We start from the raw sequence: 24560 nt of genomic DNA, 5'->3' as shown, positions 1-24560 counted from the left end.
TGGACAACCCAGACAATGTAGTTGCTGACCTTGAGCCAGACATCCTGGAGAGCGAAGTCAAGTGGGCCTTAGAAAGCCTGGCTAACAACAAGGCCAGTGGAGGTGATGGCATTCCAGTTGAACTATTTAAAATCTTAAAAGATGATGCTGTTAAGGTGCTACATTCAATATGCCAGCAAGTTTGGAAAACTCAACAGTGGCCAGAGGATTGGAAAAGATCAGTCTACATCCCAATCCCAAAGAAAGGCAGTGCCAAAGAATGCTCCAACTACCGTACAATTGCACTCATTTCGCACGCTAGCAAGGTTATGCTCAAAATCCTCCAAGGTAGGCTTCAGCAGTATGTGGACCGAGAACTCCCAGAAGTACAAGCTGGATTCCGAAGAGGCAGAGGAACTCGAGACCAAATTGCTAACTTGCGCTGGATTATGGAGAAAGCCAGAGAGTTCCAGAAAAATATCTACTTCTGCTTCATTGACTATGCGAAAGCCTTTGACTGTGTGGACCACAGCAAACTATGGCAAGTTCTTAAAGAAATGGGAGTGCCTGACCACTTTATCTGTCTCCTGAGAAACCTATATGTGGGACAGGAAGCAACAGTTAGAACTGGTCATGGAACAACTGAGTGGTTCAAAATTGGGAAAGGAGTACGGCAAGGCTGTATATTGTCCCCCAGCTTATTTAACTTATATGCAGAATACATCATGCGGAAGGCTGGACTGGAAGAAACCCAAGCCGGAATTAAGATTGCCGGAAGAAATATCAACAACCTCCGATATGCAGATGATACCACTCTGATGGCAGAAAGTGAGGAGGAATTAAAGAACCTTGTAATGAGAGTGAAAGAGGAGGGTGCAAAAAACGGTCTGAAACTCAACATCAAAAAAACTAAGATCATGGCCACTGGTCCCATCACCTCCTGGGAAATAGAAGGGGAAGATATGGAGGCAGTGTCAAATTTTATCTTCCTGGGCTCCATGATTACTTCAGATGGAGACAGCAGCCCTGAAATTAAAAGGCGCCTTCTTCTTGGGAGGAAAGCGATGACAAATCTTGACAGCATCTTGAAAAGCAGAGACATCACCTTGCCAACAAAAGTCTGCATAGTCAAAGCTATGTTTTTTTCCGGTAGCGATGTATGGAAGTGAGAGCTGGACCACAAAGAAGGCTGACTGGTGAAGAACTGATGCTTTTGAATTGTGGTGCTGGAGGAGGCTCTTGAGAATCCCCTGGACTGCAAGGAGAACAAACCTATCAGTTCTAAAGGAAATCAACCCTGAATGCTCACTTGAAGGACAGATCCTGAAGCTGAGGCTCCAGTACTTTGGCCATCTCATGAGAAGAAAAGAGTCCTTGGAAAAAACCTTGATGTTAGGAAGGTGTGATGGCAAGAGGAGAAGGGGACGACCAAGGATGAGATGGCTCGACAGTGTCTGCGAAGCAACCAACATGAACCTGACACAACTCCGGGAAGCAGTAGAAGACAGGAGGGCCTGGCGTGCTCTGGTCCATGGGGTCACGAAGAGTCGGACACGACTAAACGACTAAACACACACACGCTAATTAAATACTCAAAATGTGGTTAGAAGGAACAGTTAAGCTGACTGGTTTCCATGAAACATTGTACAAGTGGAGATTGGTTTTCATAACAGGATTCCCTTCCCCCTCCCCTACCCCTTATGTTCCTTTAGGTAAAGGTTCCCCTTGACAATTTTTGTCCAGTCATGTTCGACTCTAGGGGGCGGTGCTCATCCCCGTTTCCAAGCCATAGAGCCAGCGTTTTGTCCGAAGACAATCTTCCGTGGTCACATGGCCAGTGCGACTTAGACACGGAACGCTGTTACCTTCCCACCGAGGTGGTACCTATTTATCTAATCGCATTTGCATGCTTTCGAACCGCTAGGTTGGCGGGAGATGGGACAAGCGACGGGCACTCACTCCGTCGCGTGGATTCGATCTTACGACTGCTTGGTCTTCTGACCATGCAGCACAGGCTTCTGCGGTTTAGCCCGCAGCACCACCACGTCCCTTTAACCTCTCCAAATGTGCTCTAGGAGGTTCCCCAACTCACTGGAACAACAAGTGGATTGTAGAGGGAGAATCAATTCTACCAGCAGTGTCATCTCCCCTAGTGGCTGGACATAACTAGAGACATTCTTCTACATTGGATCCAGAGATCTCAGTTTTTAATACAAATTATTTCTGCAGACATGGAAGAGTACACCGCATTTATTACCAACGTCTGCAGGTAAGCAGTGATTCTCTGCTTTACAACTGGTGGGATGCAGAAGTAATCAAGATGGGACACAGGAGGTTTCATAATTACTAAGAAGGTATTAATTCGCTATTATTGTGTCAGTAAAATTTATACTCAATAGCAGTACAGTATTACAGTCCTCAACTACTAATGGAAATATCCAGTTTTGTTCAATATTTACTCTCAGCAATAGTACTACAATTTTGATGTCCTTGAAACATATCATAAATGGTACATACAATAATGTAAAAATATAAATGTTCTTGGAAAAAAATATGTCTTTTCTATCAGGCTGGCACCCAGGTTTTTTGATAGTAATTGGGAAAATGTAAGGCAGAAAACATAGGGAAACACTACTCTAAAGTAGTTTTTTTTTTCCAGGTGCAAGGAGCTGAAAATGGGGAAAAATCTGGCCTGCAACAAAAACTGCTTGCTGCTCATATAGTACAGGATCGGCATCTATGCTCTTGTATGATAATTGTAAAAACCAACTGATTTCTGAAAAATTCTTGAGATACAGTGCACACCTAAGTTTCTCTCTCCATGATGGGTGATGACCAAGCTGTAGGACTCAGTTTCTAATAAATGCTTGCAAGAATATTTTTCCTTTATAAAAATTAGGCTCCTGGTCCAGATTAAACCCTCATAGGTAAGTGGAGGGTTTCTAAAACAGTTTGAGATTAAATTGAAAGAATCCAGTATGCTATTTTATACAAAGTTGCTACAAATGTAGAATCCTGGAATATGAAACCAACTTCTTACCACAGCCATGAGTTTGGATTGAAGTTTCCTCCTCCATTCTATGCATTTTTTTTCTTATTATTATTAATCTAGATTATATATACAGTATACGTCTGTTCCCTTTCAGAGTTTAAGTAATGAATACTAACATGAGACTAAAAAATGTGGCCCTGGCATATAACTAGTACATTCGTGCCAGGGAAAGGTTTCACAGTGCAGAAGGGACATCATCTTTCTTTTTCTCAAGAGTGCTATAGAGTTTCAGGCCAAAGAGAAAACAAACTGTACAAACCATGTGGAGGAAAGAGTGCAAATGATTTTAGCACATAGACTGTTCCCCTGCCCCTGCTTATGATCTATTTGCTTGCACTCCTTTTCAGTGTTTTTCTTTTGTCCATGGTTATGCAATAGGTGTTGTACAAGTGCAAATACCAGTGATATTTTTTTTCTATGAAAATCTTAAATTGCACTTCAGCCTGAAGATACAACTTTAAAAAGTTAACTCTTTTCATGTAATAAGATAGGCTGCTGTTTTTCTGAGATTTCTATTTTTCTGCCTGGGTACATGTAATAAGCTTATTCGTTACAAGTAAGCCATGTTTCTAATAGATAAGCCTCATATATAATATATAAAAACTAAAAACCAGAAAGCAAAAAGGTGAAGGCAAAAATTCAAAAAGGTGGTTTCAGTGATACTTTTAGCTATTTACTTCATTAAGCAGTCATTTGTGACCTTGCGTCCCACCTAGATTACTATTACATCCAACTAGGGAGCGCTATCTCATCAAAATCAACTTGTGAATCTTCCTTATATCTTCCTTACATGAGTGAAACCACTGACTTTTGGGACTGATTGGCCACACAAACAAATGTACCACATCACATACAACTTGAGTACATAACTTGATATAAATTTTCCCTATGGGTGGGTGAATTTGTGGGAGGAGAGAAAAGTCCAGGGCAGGTCCATAGGGCTGCTGTACACTGCTGCCTTATTCAGGGGGAGGAGACAGGAAGAAAGAGGACTGAAAAAGCTTCTCAAAAATCCTTTCACTGCCCTGGACAAAGGACATTGTTCCACCATCCTAAAACTTCAGAACCAGAAAGTGTTCTCCACTTCATGAAAGAACACACACACCTTAATCTAAATTTGTATCATATATATATATATTACCATATGCAAAAGCTTCTATGTACTCCTGGATCTTTTTAGTACCTTATAACACAGATGGGAATTCAAGCCTCATATATGCTAACATACCTTGGGTGCTGGCATCAACAGTAGCACTTAACAACCTTTTGGCTTTCAAAGGCTATTTTCTGAGGTTTGGAAAGAGCACATTTAAAGTAATAAAAATGTTTGGCCTTGCCGTCATTTAGATACTCCTGTAGCTAAACTAAAGCTAAACTACATTAAACTTTAGCAGTGCAATGGAACCCACAGCAGGCGGTAACAATCATATTTAAAAAGACAGGGAAAGGATTAACTTTTAATTATCATCATCTCAGAGCTAAAGAGCTGGAAGGGAACTTATGGTTCATTGAATTCAGCCCCTGTCAAACAGGCACAGTGAGGAATCAAACTGCCAACCTCTGGCTCCACAGCCAGGTACCTAAGCCACTGAGCTATCCAGCCAGCTTTTCATTATAACCACTATTGACTTCTTAGGAGCCACTCTTACTGTTTCCGTGTTCTTCAATGAACACAAATCTTGTTACCATAATCAGTATGTAATTCTTGAGATATATTACTGAGCATTAAAATCTTCTGAAGTTTACTCTTTCAACCCCTGTATACATACCACCTCAAACTCTGTGATAGAACATGACGGTCCTTTGTTTTCCATTGACATTTATGTTGCAGAGCATATTTGGTTCATTTGCATCCAGTTGGGCATGTCAACCGCTAGACTGAGAGTTAATTATTCCGTGAGTGCCCCAAAGTGAAAGCATTTTGTAAAGGAAGTGGACAGTTGCATTTCAAAAATAATGAATTAAAATGTTGAGTTTTGTGGGGCTTTGTATATATTATCTATCTAGATGGGCCTTAACGAACATCTGCTGCACAAGCAATTGATAGCCTTCCTAGTGGTGGCGGCATGGCTAGAAAGAGCAGTGTGGTAGAGGACACTGGAGGGGTTGACAGCATAGGACTGGATATGGCAGACCAGGCTGGCAGAAAAGTTAACCCATGCTCTTAGACTGTCAAAAGGGATAGCCAAGCCAGACACTTTCTTTGCAACGGTGAATCTCCTTATCAAGTTAATCATGGGTCAAAGGATGGAATAAACAGAGGGATGCAGGTTAATTCCCTCTCACACTCCCACCCCAACTGGACGTCCAGCAAAATTTCACATATTCGACATGGAAGCCAGCATGGAGATGTTAACAAGTTCAGAAGCACCTATAGCATCTGTAAAGATCTTCACACAGAACACATGAAGGCCTGTAAGACTTCTGGGTAGGGGTGAGGTGGGGACTTATTTGTGTCTTCCTGTTCCCACCACTCTTAAGATTTTTGCATGCTTTCACTCAGAAAACATGAATAGGGCTTTTGTCTTGAATGTAACACAACAGTTTAGATCCTTTAATTGTTAAACTAATTTAAGTCAGTGCAAATATATCATTTTGGCATGCAATTTACTGAATACAAGGGAAAGGGAGAGGTGGAAAAAACCCCTATATACATCATCTTTATGGAGAGAAATTTGTTTTTGTAAGAACAAAAGGAGTTAAAAAGCTATTCAGATGATTGTAGAGCACCAAATTTAAAACCAAGAAAGATTATGAGAAAAGCTGCTGCAGGCTGTCAAATCTCATTAAGTTAATGGAACTGGTAAACTGGCTTCTTTCCAGCCTATGTAGAATGAAGGGGGGTTTCAGCTCAAGACTGAAGGGATCCAGTTTCCTGCTGGATGTTCAAGAAGATTATTGGTGATAAATAATGGCTGCAGTGAAATGAGGACACAGGGTAACTTCATACATGTAAGTTCACCACCACTACTACATTAAGCTAGCTTCAAGTAAAAATTGGAACAGATAGCCCTTTTGCCTTGCCTGAGCTCACCTTAAAATGGAGGCCATTCGGATGCTTATCAGGGATAGAAATGCATCTGTGAATTAATCCTTACACAAGATTTCTGAATAAAATTGAATTAAATTCAAGCATGAAGGGAACACATAAAGAAATCAACAGGTTACCCACCTGTAATTGTAGTTCTATGAGTGGACCTTTGTGGACCTCTTTGAGTGGACCTCTGCGATCATCCAGGGTCCTTTGAGTGGACCTTGGGTGATCTGCACCTGCGTGGAGCCTCATTGGAAAGTTCTAAAAAACACATTAGAATAAGGCCTTTCCCCCCTCGTATAAGTACCTTGGCGCCAAGGCTCCCCTTTCAGTTGTGTCAACTGTCACTACATTAAGCAGAATGGTGTGACAGTGGGGAAAACAGGCAGGATGTGTGAATCACAGAGGTCCACACAAAGAACTACAATTACAGTTTGGTAACCTGTCGTTCTTCTTCGTGGCCTCTGTGACTCACACCCTGGATGACTGAAAAGCTGTCGTAACTGGAGGCAGGATGTCACGCCAAGGAAGAGGCTAGAACAGCACATCCAAGGGCTGCATCGACTTCTGCTGGAGATCAAGTCTATAATGGCGGATGAAAGTGGACGGCTCTGCTCAGGTGGCAGAGGCGCAGATGTCCAGAAGAGGTATGCCGCGTAGGAATGCCATAGAGGTTGCCACTGTTCTGGTGGAGTGAGGGCGAATCACCTTCAGGACTGGGTTGCATGCCAGCTGATAGGCAAGGTTGAAGCGACTCATCTAGATATAGTTTGAGACGTCACCTGGTGACCTTTGGTAGGTGGTTGGTGACTTATGAAAAGTCGAGGTGAACGCCTGAAAGGTTGGGTGCGTTGGACGTAAACGGCAAGGGCTCACCTAACGTCTAAAGTATGGAGGATTCTTTCTTGAGTTGTGGACGGTGACGGGAAGAAGGAAGGAAGGATAATAGGCTGAAGAGATGGAACTGAGATACGACTTTGGGAAGAAAGAAATATCCATGGATAGTTTGACATTGTCTGGAAAAAAACTGTAAATAAGGAGAGTTGTGATGTAAGGCTGCCAAATCACTAGCTCACTGAGCTGAATTAATGGTGATGAGGAAAACTGTTTTAAAGGTAAGCAGCCATAAATCAGTTGAAGCTAATGGTTTGAAAGGAGCTTTAGTAAGTTTTTGCAGTACTAGTGTTAGTGACCAGTGTGGGGAGGGCGGGTGGGTATATGGGTAGATATGAGATAGGCCTTTCAGAAAATGTTTCAGTGTTGGATGCTTGAAGAAATCAGCTGCCAGAGAGTTAGGGGGCTGATAAGAAACTATGGTGGAGAGGTAATCTCTCAGGAAGAGAGGGAAAGGCCACTAGACGTAGGACAGTAGCAAGTGATGAGTTGACAGAAGGCAACGAAGAAGCTTCAGTGAAAGCTTCAGTGAAAGATTTGAATCTGTTCCATTTATACAGGTAAGCCTTTCTAGTGGAGGGCTTTTTTGATTGATGGAGGATGTTCATTAGCAAGGCGGAATCCTCCATGCTGCCAGGTGCAGAACAGGTAACTTTTTTTTGGTAGATTAACTTTTTTTGTATAAGCAACTACTAATTTAAAAAGAGGACACATTTCTAAAACCTACAAGACAATTTTTAAGAAAGCATGTTATATACTTTTCTGCGGGCACATTCTAATGTCAATGGTCAAATATACACTACTGAAAAACTCGGTAGGTAATAGTTTTCCAATAATTTTCCATAATACAACAGACCTTGAGGTGAGCAACTTATTTCTTATGAAAACTGTGATTGTACAGTTGGCACGGACCTCTCTTTATGGGAGAAAGTAGGCAGAGAAATGAAATGAAAAGGAAAAAAAATACATAAAGAAATAGAAGATTATGCAGTCTTTCATCCTGACACATATTAGCACAAACAATGAGCTCTCTGGGTATAAAATATTACGCTGACATTTTATGCAATGTATATATTCTTAGACAGCCACATAGATCAACATACCAGCTAGATTTTTTTGGCCCAGTATTCTGAGAGAGGTATTCCTAAGCATCCATTCTTTAGGACTCTTGTACAGAATGCCAGTGTCTTGTATGTTTTCTTTTGTGTGTGTGTTTGTGTGTGTGTTTTACAGCAAACATAATGAATACAGCTGCTCCAAGCTTCTAGCCTTGAGAGAAAGCCTGCAACATGAGGTGGTCTATCCATTACAGGTCAAGAAAAGTGCAAACACCAAGAACTGATATGGGCATTTCAGAATTTTGAAGGAAGGAAAAAGCACCAGAAAAAAAACCATCTAGATTTTTGCTAACATGGTTACTGAAAGAAGCATATATGTTTCGTATAAATATGCCCTGTTTTAAACATTAGATTAATACAGTTTCATTCCTCATCTATCCAGTTTCAGACATTAAAGAGTTTCATTTCTTGTTCGCCAGAGACTGAGTCAGATAATTTACTGAGATGCCTTCTCTGGCAATTCTGTGATCCAAATTCCTCATCCATTTCCACTCCGCATATCTGCACATGTCTGCTTTTACTTTGAAATTGCTGGTGACTGATTTGCAAATTCTGCCAAAAAAGTAAACACCAGCTTTCCTGCTTATGAATGGAGGCGTTATCCCTCTACTAGGATTTTAGCAAACAACCAGCCAACCCCAGTCACCAGCTAAACCAAATGTGAAAAAGCATGCATTTTTGCACTCCCATGTAATTCTTTGAATGGACACCTGGAGTAGCAAGAATGCCAGAACAGCCTGATGTCTGCATTTCAGTTTGACCAAAGAAACAGACTGAAAAGCTAATGACATATAACATGCTAAAATACATAACATAATGGTAAGAGTGCATTTGAAGTTTTGAAACAAGAAAAGCTGGATGGGATGGATGATCTGGAGTACACTAAAAAAAAATCTGGGAAACGGGTGTTTATCCTGTGCTAGTGTAATGCTAGACTCATTGAAGTTATATTTATCTTGAAGAAGCATCACACAACAGAGTGGGATGTACTTCAGACTAAACATGCATAGAATTACACTGCACCTTGACTACAAAGTTTTGTATTGACATATGGGAATGAAAAGTTACCTTATCCCCCAGCAGTGGGTGTTACTTAAGGATCACATTTCACTGCTCTTTCTCGCTTTCTGTTATGATCACATCCAAAACAGTAACCATTATAAATCTGCTTTTTAAAAGGGCTTTAAAAATGTCCTTTAGCATGTTCCTGTATTCTTGCATATAGTAATAGCACCAACTATAATACGAAAATACCTTTCCTGTCAGGGTAACTATTTTATATAAAGCTATTTTTCTATTTTTATTTTTTGGGGGGTAATTTTAGAATCATGTAAACATACTATTTCCATGCTGACTTCATCAATTTTCACTTGGCAAGAAATTTCTTTCCCATTTTGCTTCCAAACAAAATAGTGGTTTAAAGAATCTTGTTTTATTTACTTTCTTTGCACTGGCAACTGTACAAGTTCATATGTATAAGTGTAAAAAGCTACCAGCAGTGATGTCAGAAAAAAAATTTATTTCACATAGATATTTTAATTTTCTTTTTATTTCTGGAAAATTGACACAGCACACTATGAAAAGTAAGATTAAAACAAAACAAAAAATCCACATTACTTGGAAGGAGATGATGCAGCACCTTCACTGGCAGTTAAGCTGCTCCATTTCTGACTTTGATCAGAGAACACCTGGCAGCCTGATATTTGTTCTCTTAAGGACTCATCCACACATTGTATACAGTATGCTCCTTTTTAAGAGGCGATTCAGTTCCCCATTGATTCGGATTAGTTTAACAAATCTAACTGATATTACTGCAGACTCAAATAAATTCTTTCTACTTACTTTCCTTCTCAAAATAATTTCCCCTTGTTTGGGAACTTTTTGTTTGTTTGTTTGTTTTGCACTCTGAGTCCTTCCAGATCTCTTTTTTCCAATCTGCTCCCCTGTTTTGAACTAGCCCTGCTCCTATGGGGGCACTACCATTAGAACTCCCCTGACAGCAGCTATGATGTTAGCTGTGGGAGTGATCTCTCCAGCACCACTAACTCGTCCCTTTTAGCACCTTCTTGCCAGATACTGACCTCTGACTTCGTCCTTGCCCCCGTCAGAAAGCCTTGTTGAGACCCAGAAGAATTTGACAAAGCTCATGAATTTCATGAAACTAACTGACTAAAAATATGAACCCTTGGAGTGAGTGGTCTGGATCTATGGGGAAAATAGATCACGGGGTTCCAACCCATATCAATCTGAGCCAGATACCTCATATGGATGAGCTCTGAGTTCCAGGAAAAAAAGGTGGGATATAAATGTAACACAGAGACAGGCAGATAAGTAATTCAAATAAAGGAAACTTTCAGACACAATGAAGGTGTACACTGATGTACTGAAGAGAGAGAAACTTACGGAAGTAGAGCCCCACTACATTTTTGTTTTCCAGAGCAGGACCAGTTAGTTAGGTCACTCCCAGCAGCACCAGGTAATGCTTGGACCTTCTTGGTCGAGCAAGTGAATAAGGTGATTATGAACCTTTGTTTACATATTTTAGTTCAAAATGAGTAAAAGAACAGTTCTAACTCCCAGTTCCACTGGCCAGAAGGAGTCAAAGAGAGAGCACATCCTACCTGGAGTCTCCAGTTATACCCATGGAAAGTTTCACAAGCAGATTTGCTACTGATTATGGGTTCCAAAATGGGGGCATTCTAAAAGGAGGGGGGAAGTGATCCCAAACCATTCAATCCCAAACATCTTTATTCCATGAAAGGTTCCAAGGTTAAGTCCTTCAGTCCTCTCATTTGGCAGCTGACAGTTAATCCTTCACTCAACCAAACCCAATGTAAGGGTACTGGGGGGGGGGGCAACGAAAAGAATCACCCTGTAAGAAACGTATCAAAAGGAGAGTAACACCCTGTCTTCCTCCCCAGGATGGCAGCACTTTAAAATACTAAGTTTTTTTTAATATAACAAATGTCCCTTTCATGGTTTCCTACCTCACAAAGTGTCAGACTTTGACAAGATTCAGTTTGTTTCTTCATCCAAATAAGACACATTATTTGTGGGACCCCATTTATTTTTTAAAAGAGCTGAATGCCAGACTAATTAGATCTACATTTCAGTTAGTCAGAGCCACATAACTTTTTCCTGACTCATTTCAGAAGCTCTGTTTTCTTATGGTATGAACAAACAATATTTTTATTTAAGGAATTCCCAGTCATATGGCAGTTGTGGTAATAATTCTTTCGCAATGATTCAGAAAAAGTTTGACATATCTGAGATTACATCCTTGGAATGACTAAATATTTCATTTGGTGAGGAAGATTTATTCCTTCTAATTGGTAGTGTTTATGTATGTTTTATTAATTCCTTGCTCTCCCCCCCCCCGCCCCCGCCCTGTGCATTCTGGCTCCATGGAATCTGTTCTGGGAACAGCCACTGTAGCACTTCCTTGTGGTGGGACAAAGGGAGGAGTGTGTAACACGTCCCCTGATCATGGGGCCACGGAGCTCTCAGAACAATCATCAACACTGTAGTAGCTCCTTTGCTCAGGATCCAGGGACTGTGGGTCTGTCCCTGCATGCAGCTCTGTGCTGCCAGCACTCATGAAGGGCAATGCCCAAGCATGAATGTTGACCCCAATGAATGTGCAGGTTTTCTCCTGAGGAATTATTCAAAGCAATAAGCTACATACCTTGGCATTCTCTTCAATCAGTCAAATAGTCCTTAACCCAGCAGAAGTTAATGGAAGAAAAAGAACTTTTTTTTTAAAAAAAAAAAGGTTATCCCTTCCTGCTGTAATCCTTCTAGTGCACCACATCCACAATGTTTCCTTTCAAGCAAATTTGGGGGACTGCGGGGGGGGGGAGATTTCAGGGGAAAAAAAACTCCCCATCTTTTCAGATAGCAGAAAACAAGATGAGTGAGAAGAAATTGCACAAGTTTACCATTAGTTACTGATCATGGTGGGTATGTAATTTATCCAACAGGAAACATAACACATCTGTGAATATCAATTGCTGATGAAAACAAGTAGGGAGGAGCTATTCCCTTCCTGTGCTGCTTATGGATTCCTTAATGGAGCCTCTGGTATGTCACTGTGAGCAGAATATTGGACTGGACAGGCCTTTGGTATGATCCAGCATGGTTTTTGAGGCTTTGGCTTAAAATCTTCCCCCACTCATATTTTATTACTTGAGTCCACCCTTTTCATGTGCTACTGTGTTATTCTATTATTTTGTTGCCCACAGCTGCATTTCAGCCACATACTTTACTACCAATGTTGTTGTTGTTTTAAGAAAGAAAAATAAAGCCAGGATGATGTAATAAACGTTACAGTATTCCCCTTCCCTCATGGCTATAGTCATGCACTTTTTCCCCTACAGCTGTCAATGAGGATTTCGAGTAATTAATATACTGTATATATAAATTTCCTATTTAATTGCCTTTCCTAGCTGCGCAGGAATAATGTGCTAGAAATATTTCTTGAAGAAGCCTCTGTAGAAGTCCTTGTTTAGTTGTTAAGAATTCCATAATGTCATCCCTCTCAACTTCATGGAAACCCTTAAGTTAGTTCTGTCTGTTAAGTGTACTTTTGGGCAGGGGGTACTTATCCCCCCTCCCCAAACATCTTTATTTTTACTACATAGTTTCCACATGCTTACACGTCCTGAATTAGCAATTCTACAGTTGCTGGACTTACTGTAGTTGAATCGAAAGTTTTATATCATTTAAGGCACAGCGTCTGTCTGATCACAAAAGATCCAACAAAGGAAAATAGGTATCAAACCTAGCAGTGCCTTCTGTGTAACAGCAAAGGATGTTAGATTAGCACAACTCAACCTTATCCACAATTAGTTGCATAGTAAATTATTTACTGCCATTCGCACTTTACCATAAGCAGCTTTTTACACTGAAGTTCATCAATACATTTCCAAGAGGAAAATGCTCTACTTTTCTACTTCCCACATAAGGGCAGAGAATAATAATGAACGCTCTGCTGATGAGGAGGGGGGAAGGAAACAACCCAAGAATCACACTGAGTTACAAGTAGTATTTTCAAAGCAAGCAATTCAAGTCAGTAAGCTTGGTAATAAAAGATATGTCTGGTATTTTTCGCTAGTTATTCTGATTCACACTCTATGCTAAATTTAGTGAGAGAAGCATGCACCTAGCAGATGTTGTTTGCTGCACATATAAAACACCTTTACAACTTCACACATTTTGTGTAGCAGACAGTGTTGCGTTTTACTTTGACAATACTGCTTTCTTACTCTGCCTTGACATTCTCTTGCACACACATATATGTGTATACATTCCTTCTAGCTGGTGCTGTGAGAACTCCCCATCTGGTCTGCAAACTGTAGAATTTCCTTTCCCATCTATCTCAGAAATATAGTCCCATGACCCAAGGGGTCACCATCTGCTCAGTTACACTGGCACAATGCCTAGTATGCTCGAGGTAATGCCACCATCCTTTCCTCCAATTGTAAACTCCCAACGAGCCAGACATCTACCAGAGCGCTCGCATACAATGAGGCAGCTCCTGGCGAGATTATAGTTAAGACACCCACAGAAAACTCCCTTCATCTACAGTAGCCTAGGATGTGGGAATGACCAAAGACACATGCAGGCTCTCTTAAACAAAAGTCATTCTCAGAAACAAAGAGGTTTGTGTTGATGTGCCCATGAAAGCACAATATAATGCACACACAAACACTCCCTCTCTCTCCCCGTCTCTCTCTCTCTCTCTCTCTCTCTCTCACACACACACACACACACACACACACACACAAACACACACACACACTCCTGTCCAGCATGTGTGGTTCCCCTGATCCTTCTCTTAATGATCTTTGTGTACAAATGAATACTTAATGAAGCAATCCTCTCCTATTCTCAGGATGCCCTAGAGCAGAACAAATTACACTAAAAATAAAGCAAAACCAACATTTTCACTGAATGCTATTCATAACATTTACAAAACAAGGCTTTCAAGTTAAGTTTCTCAGCTCTAAATTGCAAGAGTAGGGTAGGGTTCCTTTTCTCTTTACTTGACACCTGTGTGCAATATACTCACGGACAAAATATGGTCAGATACTGTAGTAAGAATAATAAAATGAAAGTGTGATGAAGAAAGGCATTTTTCATGATACAAAACTATTTATTTAAACAAACATAAATATGGAAATCCAGCAAGCAAGAGATTCTTAAATATGAGATCACAGTAAACTCTCAAATAACTTTGATACTGTAAATTATTTGGTCTTCAGCTTTTATGTGGTCTTACACAGCAAGGAATAATTAAACTAAATCTTAGGCATGTCAAACTAGGAATAAGTCCTGATTTCATCAGAACCAGCTTGCAGATAAGTATGTATAGGATTGCAGGATTGTAGTTTTTTTTTTAAAAAAAAAAAACTTGTGTTTATGTTTTATTAATGCTTTTATTATTTATTTATTTATTTATTTATTTATTTATTTATTTATTTATTTATTTATTTGATTTATATCACGGCCATCTGGTATATTCTGTTGGCGTTTCTATCTAAAGGCCACCCAAAGTAATGTTAATGCTTCTGGTGATTTTTTTTTTTTAAACACACATTAAAGGGGTTGGGTCTGGAATGAAAATTTATTTATTTATTTAACATGGAAATTGTACTCTGTGACTACCAGGTGTGAGGTATTGTAAAACTATTAAAGCCTCATGCAGCAACGACAAAACTAACCACCACCAATCATAGGAAGAAAACACTTCTATGCAACTAGAGGTGATATTCAAATAAAACTAGGACTGACTATTAAACATTAAAAGATAGATGGATTAAAACTATCTTTATTGTCTATCTAAAGCATAAAGCTTATATTTCCTCAGTAGGGACATCCAGATTTGTGGTGCTGCTGCCAAAAAGGCCCTGCTGCAAGAATCTGTCAAGCTAATTTTTCTAGCTAGCTAGCAGAACACACAGCAAGGGCCTCTGATGGTTACATTTCTGCAGGAAGCTGCAGGATTGCAGGCATTGGTGGGCAAGCCAAGATCATGTCACATCTATACCTTTCGCTACAGCTGAATTTGGTTTTGAGGAAAGGCTGTGAGGCAGATCTTATGTCATAATGTAGGAAGAGTGCGGCAAATGTTTCCATGAAGCTGGGTTCTGAGCACACAGCACCACTGTGACCTTCTGTGCCACTGTGATCTCCATGACAACTTGGATTTTTCAAGACAACAAAGTCAGACATAGATACCACTGAGTTCCATGGGCTAAATTTTCAGGATAATGTAAGCCACAGGCTAAAATCCCCACATGCTTTGTCATATGTGGTGGTGGTGGTGAGGATTTAACCTGTGTTTTAACCAGTATTTTGCATCACGACCTTTTTAAAAAGTGGCAAGGAAAATCTGTTTGCTAAAAAAGATGGTTGCCAAGCACTGACTGAATTCTGTGCATCACTCAGAAGACCAAGGTTTTAAAGTTAATTTAAACAACCCGTTTTATTAATAGCAGTAATTCTTAGGGTTCCAGCTCTGGTGGAAGGAATATTTAGACTGAGATTTCAATTTTAACTTAGTGACAGTTCAGTCAACATCATGCATAGAGCATTGTCTATGGGCTAAAATGTTTTTTTTAAAAAATTCTATGCAAAAATGCATAGTCTGAGTTCTTCTGATAACCAACCAAGATCTTTAAGAGAATGGATGACAATCTGCTCAACTGCCTCCTCTCCTACTAAAGTGATAGCTCTGGGAAATGCATAGCGATGGTGAGCAGACCATTCCTACTGCTCAGAAGTTTCTTTGCACATGCAACAAACTGCTAAAGAATTTTCCCTTCTTCTCTGCATCACCTTTCTCTGAATCAACAGAGAGTGGCAATTCAATAATGTTTTGATGTCCTCAATCTGAGGACTATAATCTGATTTACTGAGGCTTCAGTAGTTCATAAGTGTAGTGCTAAATAACACACCACTATCTGAAGGGAGCTTAGAAACTGTGAACACATATAGCAGGATGCAGCAGCAGCAACAAATATGGGAGAATTCAAGGGAGACCATGTCATACGGTATGTGAAGTAGAAGACCATTATAGCAGAAATGAAAAATGGGGAGTGAAAGTTGTATCAAGTTTCGAAATCAGTCTTCTGACTCTCTAGGGGCCAACATGTGTGTGCGCACGCGTGTGTGCGTGTGCGTGCATGTGTGCATTTATGCATGCCATCAAAACAGCAGAACTGCCCACACACATCCTGGAAAGCACAAAGAGACTTCTTAAGCTGCAACACGCCCCCCCCCCAAATAAATAAGTTAAATTTGGCTGTGTGTACTGGGGTCCTGGATGAGCACTTTTGGGACCCAAAGGGCTGCAAACACACCTTGGGCCATCTATTTCTGATCTGCTGTGTCTTAAGACAAGCTGAAGACAAAAATCAAGTGTTGTGTTGAGTTTCCACTGACCAGAACTCCCACCATGGGACTGCATCACTTTTGCTAGCACTGCCATAGCACAGGTCTGATCTCCACAAAGGGAACCCACCCTCTTTTTGTACAATGGCAATGCTTCAGCTATCAGCATGATCCCACAATTACCATAGTGGTGGGACCTTCCTTTTAGCAGATGGTCAGTAAGATATTGGCCAAGAGATCTGAGCAGAATTTGCTTCACAATGTTGCAGTTTCAGCCCTAAAGCATTATCATTCTTTGCCAGCCAAATATTCTCTATGCCAGTGGTCCCCAACCTTGAGCCTCCATATATTCTTGGACTTCAACTCCAAGAAATCCCAGCCAGCAGAGGTGGTGGTGAAGGCTTCTGGGAGTTGTAGTCCAAACATCTGCAGGTCCAAGGTTGGAGATCACTGCCCTATGCTGAAGCACACCCACAATTCTGCAGAACTTTATCAGCTCTCCCTACAGAACTCACAAACTTCATTTTAGCAAAATGTAATTTACATAGGAACATAATGCCAAGGTTTTCAGCCACCCCCCTCTCACTATAAATGATACTTGGAGCAGATTTTCTTCTGAAAGTGTTCATTCTAATTAAAGAGGACACTGAAAGCAGCAGAAATCTTGTAAATTACTAGTAAAGTTTTGCAGCTTTATTACTAAGCACTGGTGAGGCCTGCTATGGGTGGGGGTGAGAGTGAGAGATGACAGCATTTGTAGAATTGCAAGACTAGGCAATTATGCCCCAATCGAGTTTCACCTCCCAAAGGGCAATTAGCCATGACACCCAGCAGACTTCTCTCTGACCTAATGAAATTTATGGCTTGCCAGGTTATGCCTCTGGTTGGGCTAAACAGATTAAAATCAACAAAGCACCTGGTAGAGACTGTAACTTTAACTTTCTCAAGAATCATTGGCCACAGATTCTAGGCTAAACAAAAATGGATAAGGCAAATTTTCAATGCTTAGTCCCCATTCCTGCCAAAGATAGTCATTCTGCACTATAGGTTCATTTAGGGAGGTGTATGACAAAATTGTTTTTTTGGGGGGCCTTTTATAGTGTGTTTCTTTTATTTTTGTGTTTTTGTGTACTGTTTCTTTTGTGTTACAAAAAAGGAAAAGCCTCTTTTGGGTTTCCATTTATGTTTCCCAATTCATGTTTTCTAGCATTCCAAAAGTCCTAGGGAATCCTTAAAAACTACTCAAAAAAGAGGAGGCAAGGCAACAGAATATCAATCTACTACAAAAGCAAGCATATGGAAGAGAAATCATTGTCATCAGACTTATGCAGATACTGCTTTACAGAAAAATCTTCTGATGGTGCCCATCACCTAGTGCCCACCATCACCATATAAAAATCCTTGTCCAAGCAAGATGCCCCAACATCACCAGTCCTACACACAGGGCACAAAAATACCTCAGTCACACACCAACCAATCCAAAAAGCACTAAACCACCCCAAAATTAGAGAAGATAAAACAAAAGTAGGAGTGAGGACTTGGGCAGTAAAACAGAAAAAAGGCAAGGAATCACATGGGCACACATTAAAAACAACAAGAGAGAAATGCCTGAAATTTTGTCCTACCACCCACACAACTTAGTGGCACACTGCCACTGCCACAAACTGCCTGTAACAGCAGAATCAGTCATTAAAATATTATGAAGGCCAAGACTCAGGCCAAACAACAGTCTTGTTTTACAACACTCAAGTGATAATAGGTACATATTGTCAAGTCATCTTTAATTTATGGTAATTGTATGAATTATATGACAGGGTCACTGCTTTGAGGACCCTGTGATAAAAACAAAGCCCACCTCTCTCAGTCCAACTTTTATATAATTTTGTTGGGATGAAAGCACACAGGGTTACAACTCATGCCTGAAGAAAGCAATGGGGTATTTGTCAGCTATCAATAAGAAAATACTCTCCTTTTGTTTTACAACAAAACTGGAAGATGTCAGTGGTATGATGATGAAGCTTTCCATTGTCCTTGGGCATTATTGTTACTTATACAAAATCTATTGTTTCTTTTAGGTTAACTGGAAGCCTGCCCTACATACAAGCAGCGACAGTTCAGTACTCTTGTAACCTGTAGCAGAAATACTTCACACTCTACACCTTGTCTCTTTAAGTTATTTCAATTAAAATGATCGTGGTGGTGATGATGAAGATGATAGTCTGGTTCTGATAGATCTGCTTCTCTCTCCCCCACCACCTCCATACTAGTTAGGAGGACACCTGCATTAGCCATCCATGGACTTTTAATTGGTTATAGTGCATTTTAAATTCTCCTCTGAGAGAGAACAAACATATGCTTTATTCATATGCACAAAAGCCTTTGTGTTTAGGAGCAGAAAAGACCCATCAGTTTGGCTCATCAAGCCTTAATCCCTTCCACTTCCATCTCATGGGATATCCATTTAAGTGCTCTTTCAAATGACCCCGTGTCAGTGTTAACAGCCTTCACAGCAACCCATTTCAGATTACTATTATTATTCTCTTGTTTAAAATGCTACTCAGTGAACATCTGTTCTTAATTATTACTTTTTTGTTTTGTTATTTTTATGCACCTTGTGCCTCTCACCTGTAACTAGAGCCCTCTTAAGTGGCAATGTTAGATGGTCTTACATATGCGTAAAATTACAGGAGGCAAAGAGCTTGGTGCTGCAGCTGTCAGTCAATACACTAACTTCATTAGCCCCTGTGGAGGGGAAATGGCACATTTGTAAAGCATGAATTTTGTAGGTCAGATAATTGTAGACAGAAGAAAGGAAATTGTCCCCCCGCCCCTTTTAATAGTTGGTCCAAACAGGACTTGGGCATACTGGAGCTGGCCATATAATTGTTGAGATGGCAAAGAGGATTCTCAAGGTTAACCTCTTTAGAAAGTTGAGGGACATTTCTGGAGACTTACCCTTCCCTCAACCGTGCTGCTGAACCACCACGTTCCATTTTTGTATCCAAAACTGGCCCTCCCATAAGGGCCTCGGGCAGCAAATCCTGGGTGGTATGGAGGGGGAAATGGCAGCTGGCCTTTGTTGGAGGCAATGCTGCCTCTCCTAGGAAGCCTGCCTTCGTAACTTCTATCCTAGTCAGAAGGAGGAATCAGTCCAGTTTCCTTCTAGAAGAATGTGCAAGTAATGCTACCATATCATTACCACCTCAGAAAATGAAACACCTTTGCCCTGTGAAAAGAGCATTACGAGAAGTCAATGTACTGCTTCCTACTTTCAATGTACTACTTCCTACTTTCAATTTTTAGTACCTGCCAAATGGGTTCATTTTCACGCCTCCAAATATATATACTTTAAAAAAAAGTAAGGAAGGGGAAAGTGCTAACAGTGGCTGCTGCCTGGTGGATCATATTTTCAAGATGGGCCAGGAAGTACAAACACCCACCTCCGGAATCTGAGTAGAGAATAATGAAATAATAGTGGCTCACACCTAGTCTCAAAAGCTCCTTCAAAGAATGTACTTGCAAACACCTATTCAGTGGTACTCAGGATGGGGCTTCCTGAACTGTGGTTACAGACAGATGTATTATTAAGTGTCTCTTAGATGTAGAAAGGATTCTACTGTATTCTATTTCAGCTGCCCAAACAGAGAGAATTCTAGTTGCAATACCATTGATAAGATGCTTCTTCTGGGATCCTACAGAGAACGACTAGCACTCTTCCTGCTTATTTATGAACTCAAGGATTAGCATAGTAGCATAGATTAACCTCTCGGTCATGGCACTGTTCTTGAATTTCTAGTCATCCACTGAGTGTTTCATATGCTATTTTAAGGAGGAAATGCTCCTCTCCTAATCAACTGTAATGGAAGACATACTTTTTCCACTGTTCATGCATTAAAATAGGCATACTTTTATTCAATTGGATATTGCTTCAGTGTGGCAAAAAGTGACAAAGTGGGCCTTGAGTTGAGTTTATTTCTGCAGACAACATGTGTGCTTTTCATGGGATATGTGCTATCCCCTGATTCTTGTTTAAACATATTAAAGAAGTCACTAGGTGAAGACGGCGTAACTGGCTACACAATATCTCTTTGCCCTGGGGAAACATTTAGAAACATGCCGAATATATGAGTACACATTATTCTTGTAAGAAAAGTGGCTCCCAGCCTCTGTTTTTGGGAAGGCGATTTATTAAGGAAAACCCACGGGCAGCAAAAGCACCAAAGAAGGAAGCTGTGTTCAGTCTTGCCTCTGTGCTGCTACCTTGGCATGGCTCTGATTGCAGCACAGACGGTAAACACCAGAGTGTTTGTGTGCAAATAGCATTCTACTGAATGATGTCTGCACCTGTGTCAACTGACATCAGTATCTATTTATTCAGTTTATTTAGGCAGTTCACAAGGCACACCTGCACCCGCTCAGGCACAGAACACCATTTCTCTTCTAGTGAAAGGAAACAAAACATGTTTAAGGTGTGTGCAGATGTGTGTGTGTGTGTCTTGGAGAAATGAGAATCCTTATTTTCCCTACAGGATCAAACGTTTCTTTGTTAGCCTAAATTCAAGTTGGTGAATGGAGCTTTGGGGCTCTTGTATAACAATTTGCAGTTTAAGATACAGTGGAAAACACTGTGCCTGTAGACTGATTTGCTAGATTAAGGTAGGGGGGGACACAATTTTACAAATATATTTTAGAACTGGTGGTATCTGACTCATCCCTCTTTCAACAGAGATCAAGACTTTGGAGATGATTTCCAGCAACCTGTCTGATCAGACGCAATCACGGGACAACTGAAACATGAACACACAAATATGTGTGGTGTCTTGTCGAACTGTTTCCAACCTGTCTGCCTTGGCTCCAACCAAAAAAGTAAACCATCTACAGAGTCTGGACAATTTACTCCCAGGATACATACAATGCAGCCTGAGAGTTGTAGTTAAAAATGTAACTTTCCCAGGTTGTGACTACAAGGCAAACATGGGATTCTTCACACTAAAAGAGAGAGAGCGTTGTGTTTATAGAAGAGAACCACATTTTAACACCAAACTCTCTCCAGATTGGCATAAACCTACAAATTAGTACAGCGGGCGGTGGGAGGGGGAACTGTTTGCAAAGCATTTGAAAGGGAAAAACTGAAGGCATAGCACTGCACAATTTTTCCTGCAGAAACCTCATTGCCCTGGCATTCCTTTATCCAAGCGAACTTGTGTTTCCTGTGGTAATGTCTAACTGCCCTGGGGATACTCCCCCTTTGTAACTGCATTTGGAAATGTGAAACACAACCTGCCCAGAACAGCAAGGGGTAGAGGAAAAAGCAAAGTGTGCTGCTTATATATCACCCCATCACACTTAAAGCATTTTCTGGGCTGTTTACTGTTTACCCCCCCCCCATCCCAGTGAGCTGGACATTCACTTTACTGACCTTGGAAGGACAGAAGGCTGAGCCAACTTGAGCTAGTTACCCGAGCTCATTGGGATCAAACTCAGGTCATGAGCAGAGTCTTGGGTGCAGTCCTGCAGTTTAACCACTGCACCATAAGACTCTATAAGAAAGAAGAAGGATTCAGCATAGCAATTTAATCAGAAAAAGAAGGTGAACAGAAGCAAACTTATTGGACTTTGTTCCTTCCTACCATGTTCATTTCCCCCTCTTCCATTTTTACCACTTTGCTTTCAGTTAGCTCTCACATACCATTCTTTTCCCAATGTCATTTCCCCTCCTGAACAGTTGTGAAGTCACACTTCCAAGCCTGCAGGGATATTGAATTGATATTTCACAGGGATATGCGTTCAGGCGGATAAGGGTCAGGGGGAGGACAGAGAGAAAAATGACCTCCACTGACACGGATCATATTGTGTGTGCTTCCCGCAGCAGTTCTTAGTGAATATATATGAACGAAACTCTAGAACTATTTTAATTCCATGTCATCTTCCACAACATTTAAATTCTGAATGACCTCTGTGGAAACTCTATTGGGATATGGGTAGCTACTGAAACTTAAAAGCTTCCCAGCGCCTACAGAACAGAGTGCTGACGTGGGTGTCTTCCTTATTTTGTCTTTCCATAGCTTTTTAAGGGTACTGTTTTAGACAGAAGATCAGAAGAGAGCCTGAAGAAAATACAGGAAAAAAATACAACATGATTCACTCATAATCTATTTATGGCATGGCTTTCAATCTTATTTAAGAAAGCATATTTCCAAAGGAGACTGTGGGCCTGATTCAGCATGATGAGATTTCATAGTAAGATTTGTCAATTACATTCCAACATAAAACAAATCATTCTGTGGAACTATATTTAGGTCTTGGTAGAGCTGGACCTGAATTTTCACTAATCACTAATCATGAGTTCTAACTTTAATGTCTGTGGGACAGGTCAAGTCCTTGCTGCTGAAGGAAAACCACACTGTATTTTTTGTATTTGTGCCAACATGTGGGTGATTTGATGATATTTTAGGAAGTTATGGTTTACTATTATTAAATCTGCTTAGTCATAAAAGCTTGCTTATTCTCCTCGAGGCAATCAACATATCTTGACCAAAACTACCTCAAAGGGTTGTTTTCAAGATAAAAAGGAGAAGAGGAAACCATGTAACACAGCCATGTACATTCCTAACACATGCATTTATATGTATGTATATGGCACACAATAATCTTATCTGCAGGAAAAACTGTCAGGTAAAATAAGGCAAATTGTGAGAATCAAGGCTAGTATGATGGAGGGCATAAGTAGATAGTGTAGGTGAATAGGGGACTCCATAGAGGGAGAACAGCATTTTTCCCCAGCCTGAAGAGGTGGCACTGACCAGTAAGCTAAAGGACCTAAAATAGAGCTTTGCCTTCTTGTGGACGCTGTAGGAGTATGCTCCAACAACCCTCTTAGATTTCCAGAATTAAACAGTGGGCAATGGATAATAATCAGCAGCAAGAAGGGGGCAACACCAGCCAACTTTCTATCACATGCAGCAACAGCTAGAGAAGAAGGTCCAGCTAGCACTGAGGGATTCACAGAGAACAGGAAGAAATTAGCAATTTTCACAGCAATCCAAGCAGTAGTACCAAAAGTTGTATTCTACAGTCCAGGTCCTTCACCTCTGCAAGAACAGGGGAAGCTTTCTGGGACGCATATTTGACAAAGCATGGCAGACAACCGTCCTTGAGAGACACCATTCCAGAGGAAGGACATGGCAGAGGCAGGGGTATACATGCAGGAGTCCTGCAAGCCAAATCCCTTGTTGTAGTGGGCTGAGAAGGAGTTTGATTGGGGATATCTGGCTAAGGTGGCTGTAGGACTGCTTCTTGCCCATGAACCAGTGTGTCCAGTGAGAGAGTGTTCTCGCGTACAGGGGACATTGTCAGTCCATACCACTCATGCCTGGAATCTGGATCTGTAGAAAAAATTATTTTCCTTAAGATTAACCTACCACTGCTGGGCTTATGAGTCCCCTGCTCATAGTACTTGGTATGCTATGCTCCTTCTGCCTCTTTCATTCTTCCAACTGTTCTTCCAGGATTCTGCTCACTCACTCAACTGTGCTGAGCCTCATGCTGTTGGCACAGTTCCTACTCATCGCAGATTATCTGCTGGACCCTGATGATCCATAAGGTCCCTTCCGGCTCTGCAGTTCTAAGAATCTGCTTGTCAGTGCTGCCCACGGTATCTGCTCACTCTCCAGTGCAACCTGTCCTCTGCTTCTCCAATGCTTCCTTCCCAGACCTTCAAAGCCTGGTGTGATTTCTTCATACTCTCTCTTGGGTGTGTCATTTATTCCCACATGGATGAGAAGAAAGGCATAGGCATCTATGGGTTTTATGAGTGAAGGCAATCCTTCCATGAAATTTCTAATCCATCCTACAGAAGTAAGCATACCTGGCGGGTTAATGGATCTTTCTGGTATATTTCAGTTTCAATCTCACACAGTTGAGAGTCTCCTACTACAACTACTCTTCCCTTCTTCTTTTAAGGTGTGAGTATAGTGACTCTGCTTGGCTGAGCTTCACCTTCTCTCTTGTCCTCCCATGGGGTCTCCTGTATGCCTTTCCCTGCATGCTGCCTACCAGACGTCTCTTCCAGAATATGAAAGAGGCTGAG

At 40.9% G+C, this 24560-nt stretch overlaps 1 protein-coding gene and 2 long non-coding RNA genes across 4 annotated transcripts in view; 1 reads left to right on the top strand and 2 right to left on the bottom strand.

Moving 5' to 3' along the window:
* The window catches only part of KCNQ1 (potassium voltage-gated channel subfamily Q member 1), a 417925-nt gene that overhangs the window by 141973 nt on the left and 251392 nt on the right, over nt 1–24560 (bottom strand). The gene's annotated exons all lie outside the window — the stretch shown is intronic.
* Nucleotides 1630–22967, top strand: LOC110076565 (uncharacterized). Its single transcript, XR_002300120.3, has 3 exons — nt 1630–20940; nt 21198–21337; nt 22537–22967. It is a non-coding gene; the product is annotated as an uncharacterized LOC110076565 (long non-coding RNA).
* Nucleotides 7280–24560, bottom strand: part of LOC144586120 (uncharacterized) — a 25626-nt gene continuing 8345 nt past the window's right edge. Inside the window, exon 2 of the long non-coding RNA XR_013540859.1 lies at nt 7280–24522. This is a non-coding gene — a long non-coding RNA (uncharacterized LOC144586120). The remainder of the gene's footprint in view (nt 24523–24560) is intronic.

This window comes from Pogona vitticeps, chromosome 1, assembly GCF_051106095.1.
Source record: "Pogona vitticeps strain Pit_001003342236 chromosome 1, PviZW2.1, whole genome shotgun sequence".
Lineage (NCBI taxonomy): Eukaryota > Metazoa > Chordata > Lepidosauria > Squamata > Agamidae > Pogona > Pogona vitticeps.
Note: the sequence above shows the minus strand (reverse complement) of the source record. Positions and strands in the feature narration are given on the sequence as shown.